The sequence below is a fragment of the Triticum aestivum genome, chromosome 2A (genome assembly GCF_018294505.1).
Source record: "Triticum aestivum cultivar Chinese Spring chromosome 2A, IWGSC CS RefSeq v2.1, whole genome shotgun sequence".
NCBI lineage: Eukaryota > Viridiplantae > Streptophyta > Magnoliopsida > Poales > Poaceae > Triticum > Triticum aestivum.
In genome coordinates, this window is record NC_057797.1 from 409,698,777 (window position 1) to 409,704,740 (window position 5,964).

A 5,964-nucleotide genomic window follows, 5' to 3' on the forward strand; every position below is an offset into this window, starting at 1 on the left:
CACGCTTATCTTGCGTATTTTAGGGTATCCACTTTCACTTGTCTATGAACTGATATAAGCAACCCAGAAGTCCTTTTCCGCGGACACGGCTATTCGAATAGATCATATTAACCCTGCAGGGGTGTACTTCTTCACACACGCTCTCACCACTTACCGCCGTTTACACGACATGTACTCGGCAACCTTCAAGCGGAAGCCCAACGTGGGTGTCGGCCACGGCCTGCCTAAACACTCAAGTCTCTAGTCCAGGTTTATCGCCTATTCGGGTTCCATCCATGAGGAGATCCGGCCGGAGTTTCGCTCACAGCCCCAAACGATGTGAACAGGGTTCCGTGACACCAAACGGGCGCCCGGTTTACCCGGCCACGTGCCTACCGCATCACAGCCCACCCCTACGGTCAGCGCTGTGCACGGCCTCCAGCATACTACAAACACCAGAAACTACTTGCAACTCCTGGACAGAGGACAAGGATGATCAAGAAGCCGAGAGGGTCCATTGGTTTCGGGCCCAATGCGTGGTAGTAGCTGAATCATGGATCACAAACACAGAACTCAGTTCCTGAGGACGGCTGCAATGAGACAACCCACCATGTACTCCTACATGGCCTCTCATCGCTACCTTTACCAAATCGTGTTCACACACTTAGCTCACACACAGTAGGACATGTTCACACGCCTCTGATTCATCCCCGATGAATCAGACCTGACTCAACTCTAAGCAGTAGCAGGCATGACAAACAAACATGAATGAGTAGGCACAACAGGGCTCAAACAACTCCTACTCATGCTAGTGGGTTTCATCTAATTACTGTGGAATGACAGGTCATGCAGAGGATAAAGGGGTTCAACTACCGCAGCAAGTAACAGATGAATCGATGTTGTCCTAATGCAGTAAAAGAGAGTAGGAGCGAGAGAGTGGGATTTTATCGGAATGAACAAGGGGGTTTTGCTTGCCTGGCACTTCTGAAGATAACATTGAGTCTTCATCAGTGTCAACGATCACATCATCGGTATCACGTCTATCGAGAGGGGACAAATACCGGCAACACAGAAAGGAACACAATCAATGCAATGCACAATATGATGCATGCTCATGACATGGCAAAATGAATGTGTTTTGGGCTAATGCAACTAGCAACAGATTAAATGAAGTTGGTTTGAATACAAGATTCAAATTCAAACTCCATATGTGATTATTTAAATGCCCTTTAATTGATTTGCCCTAAACAGTAGTGATAAGTTGTTCTAACATGCATGAAAATGGTACAGATGGATTCCTTGAATTTTTCTGATAATTTTTCATATATAAATTATTTAATTTGGAGTTACGGTTAATTTTCTATGAATTTTAGAAGTTTTAGTTATTTTCTGAAATTTAATAAATCATTTCTGATTTATTTAAAACTCCAGAAAACAATTACTGCATCAGCCTGACGTCATGATGACGTCAGCAGGTCAACGGGCTGGTCCAGGTCAAACCTGACCAGTGGGGTCCACTGGTCAGTGACCCAGAGCTGTTTAGTGTCAATGACAGGTGGGGCCCTGCTGTCAGTGTCTATTAAACTAACTAATATTTAGTTAATACTAATCCTAGCCTAATTAGCCGGGCGGGGCCCGCAGGTCAGTGGGGAGAGGGGGAGGTCAAACCGGGCAGTGGGTCAACCCACGCCGGTCAGCGGGTCAGCGGGCGCCGGCGTTTAGCCGCAGGCGAGTCCCGACGCGGTGGTGCGCTGCGGAAAGGGCCTACAGAGCGCCGTTTGGCGCGCGGAGCACGACTACGGGATGCGGACGCTCGTCCGCATCCAACCAGGGTGGTGGCGTGGCCGGGGAGTGGCCGGAGAGTGGTCGGCGACGAGTTTTAGCGGCGGCCGGAGTTCGGGCTGGGGCAGGGACGCGGCTGCAGCGCTCGAGCGAGCAAGCGGAGTGGAGAGGCATCCTCCTGGAGGCGCCAGGAGCGTGTCAGTGCCCCTGGAGCGAGCAGAAGAGGCTTGGGAACGCGGGCTCGCCGGCCATGGCGGACGGCGGCCTCGGGTGACCTCGGGGCTTCGGCTAACGGACGAGAACGGAGGGGGTGAGCAAGGGGAAAAGCGCAGGAGCTCACAGCGATGACGATGGGATGCTCGGCGAGGTCGGGGACGGCCCGGAGCCGACGAATTCGTCGACGGCGACCGGCGGGTCCGAAGAGGGGAAGAACGGCGGGGCGGCGCCTCGGGGCTTCTCCGGTCGCGTGAGATGGCGGGGAGGGTGAGGATGGAGTGGCGGAGCTGGTGGGCTAGTTGGGGGAGCGAGGGAGGCCCTGTGGCCGCGGTGGTGGCGAGCGGCGGCGACGGCAGCTGTCGGGCGCGAGAGAGAGAGATCCAGGGGAGGAGTGAGAGAGGTCGGGCGGATCGGGACGTCACCGAGGAGGGGATTCGCGGCGTCGCGCTGTCCTCGGATGCAGGCAGGCAGCCTGGTGGCGTGGCGGTCGCGCGTGCGTGCGCTGTCTCCCTCCTCTGCCTACTGGCAGAGGTAGAGGACGACTGGCACCAGGCCAGTGGGCTGGGCCGCGCTGGTGGGGGAGCTGGGCCGGCTGGGCTGCACGGTGAGGCCAGGTACTTCTTCTCTCTTTCTTTTTTTTTGTTCTGTTTTCTATTTTTCTGTAACTGTGAGGCTTTATTAAAAATACTTAGGCATCTCTAAAAATCCAGAAAATAATCAGGGGCTCTGTTTAGATTATTTCCAACAGCCCACACTTATTTTTAGGATTATTTGGGCATTTAAGATATATACTAGCATTTAAATGCCCAAAAGCAAAGTACATATGATTTAATTCAATGACCAAATATGTCATGGAAAAATGTGCAACACCTCTGGTTATGGTTCTAGCATTTTCCAGAAATGATGAACATTTTTGGAAGCCATTTGGATCACTGAAAATATTTTTGGGTTAAACCTATTTGATTTCCATTTGGTACTAGGGTTTAGGCAATCCCTATTTCAAATTTCATTTGAATTTAAACATGATGCAGCAACCAAGCTAGTCCATGGCCAGGGTAAAACTAGGGATGTGACAACTCACCCCCACTAAACAAGAATCTCGTCTCGAGATTCAAGCGTAGGGTAAGGTGAAGGGGAAACGCAACTAGTATAATCTTCACGATCCAGGGTGCACTTCAGTTGAACGTTGATTCATTCACCATCATTGTCTTGTCGTCTTGCTCTGAGAAATCCAGCTAAACATGACAAGAAGAGGAAAAGAAAACTCTAGAACAATCGATCTTCGAGAAGACCGAACAACTTAGGATCAACTCATGGGATGAGACATAGCAACATCTCTTGAGCTGAGAGACAAAGCACAGATCCGAAGAAAAAGAGTGAAGCAGATGACGAGGGTTCACTAGGTAGACAACAATTCCACACTTAAGAAGGTGGTAAACGATTGTCCACGTAGCGAGGAGTTGAGTTGCCATGATACCACGACGAAACATTCTGGAGGAAGTTGATCGTAGAGTATTATCTTAAGTGGCAAAAAGAATTACTTTTGATTCAGAGATCATTGGAACTCTTTATACCAGCCTAAGGTAATCACAAGCGATCATTTGGAGGGGGTCGGTAGAATGGCATACTCGGACTTGGATGATGTGGATTACCTTGTTGAAGACAACGTAATGGATGAATTTGCTTATCACCGGAGATGGAAGAGACCCGTGGTGGAATGGCACATTGGCGGTGCAAGCTGGGAACAAAATGCAAATGCTGGGAATGATTCTGGTAACTGGGGAAGAAGAACCCAACAAAGAGAGTGGATTCTATGTTTGAAAGATTATAGCATTGCCGAGGAAACTGAAAGCAACCTCGGTTAGTGCCGATGATAACACGTAGCGCTTGTGCGTGCTCTCAAGAACTTGAGCATTTCCACATTCATCAAGGTTTCACCAACATCCATGTCAAAGGTCCGGTAGCACAACTTACTACCATGATGAATGGTGATGGAGGATGCAGATGCAAAGGAAGATAACATTTTCTCAGTTTTCATCTTAGCGAGGCCAAGGAAACAAAATCTGGATGATCGACCGAGAGACATTTAGCACTCCGCTTCTAATGTTCTCCTTGACGTGCTAGTGTATCCCATTCATAGATATGGTTTGATAACTAGAACATCAAGTAAAAGGTCGGACATCGGGAACACAATAATCATAAGGCACAACTAGGAAGTAAATCCTACGAAGTCCTTATGGGAAGGTGGCCAACTGCTTCAATCAAGATACCACAATAATAGGTCCTTCGGCTGGGTGGTGCTGGCCACGACATCCACTTTACCGGTTATCGAGGGACCAATATTATAGTTCTTGGGAAATGTTCCAAACCATCATATCTGCCTGAGATTCAGATCTGGTTGGCGTCAGGATATTCCAGACTCATCGAGTCTAGGAAGGAAAATAGAGTTTGCAATACAAATCGACGAGATGACGTTGCGAGATTCTCGGAAGACGAACTACGGTAGCAAGCTCCAAAACATGGGCTGGTTCTGCTACAAACATGTGAACACGTTGTCCCAGACAAGCATGACCACGAAGTAGTCTTATAATAAAACACTACCGAGTTCAGGAGGGGAACCATCATTAATGACATCGAAGTCTCCACGCGTGGAAGTCCAAAAAGTTCACCTTGGACAGACTCCTTTATCTTTGAACAACTCAATCAGTGGCTTGGTGTGCTAGGATATACATATAGCATGGAGGTTGCAAATCTCCAGACCACAGAATACTTCGCACGTATGCATGACTGACTTGGGATGATTCCAGAGGAAGCAAAACTAACTTTCTCAAATTCACGGCGGCAACTTTCACCAAATGCACGTGTATAAGAGGAAGTTACTCCTTTCATCAAACGAATACTTCATGAGCTAGCATGAAGAAAATGTTTTCAAAAGTTTCCAACACTAGCTTAATGCTCAGCAAAATTATGGAGACAGCAAGGATGTTGTCAATGGGCTTAACAACAATTCTTCTGGGTTTCCTTTCAAAAGGAATTCCATAGTTAAGTGAACAAGTGATAGCATTGGTCAGACCTAAAAGATATAATGGTGTATGCTCGAGGGATCAACCACGAATAAGACAACATTACGAATATCGTTGGTTCTGATTTGATTTGACGATAGCCCACACTCAAATCAAAGGATTGATAAGACAATAGGTCCCGTAACTGATCACAAGGACCAATCGATGAAGATATCATCTTTCTTCAACACACACTACACAAGAATATCCCTTTGGAACGAGCTAAGTCAGACAAGCTTTTATCTTCCAACTCTCCAAGTTGTTGTCCAGCTTAACCAACTAGCTCAGGGATATCTAACACCGATTCTTGGAAAGAAGGTGGTTCATAAGAAACCAACTTGATCACGGGCTCAACATAACGGTCAGGTGACGACCTGGTGATACTTCCGAGAAGACATTCAGAAAATCACGAACTACCGGTATGTTACTAAGCTCGAGAACAATTTCGCTTTTGAGGGCAAGACGATATGATCAAATGAGTGAGGACTTGGCAAGATCCTAACTCATCAATCGAAGGGTGCACCGAAATAAGGACTAGGTAGCACGATCAGTCTTAGAAGGATGATTCGAAAACCAACATACTAAGAATGAAATTATTATCCTTTAACTACCAAGCAACAGAGTTGCTAGCAGTATTGATTTCACACATCACAATTCATTTGTCGGTATTCCGGTTGCATCAACACGAGGCCGAGGAATGATTAATGATGGTGAGAAGTATCACTACGTCAAAATTCATGAGAGTTGGTGCAGTTCTCATGACAATTCTGACATAAAGGGGGTAATACTCCAAGGTAGAACAGAACCAAAAGTTGGATTAGCATTTAGATCTGCGGAGCACAACTTCTTTGACCCAATCCTGGATATGGAAGAGGTACTGGAGTTTGTTTCTCCAAGTCATTCAGGACAGAATGGCTTGACGGAC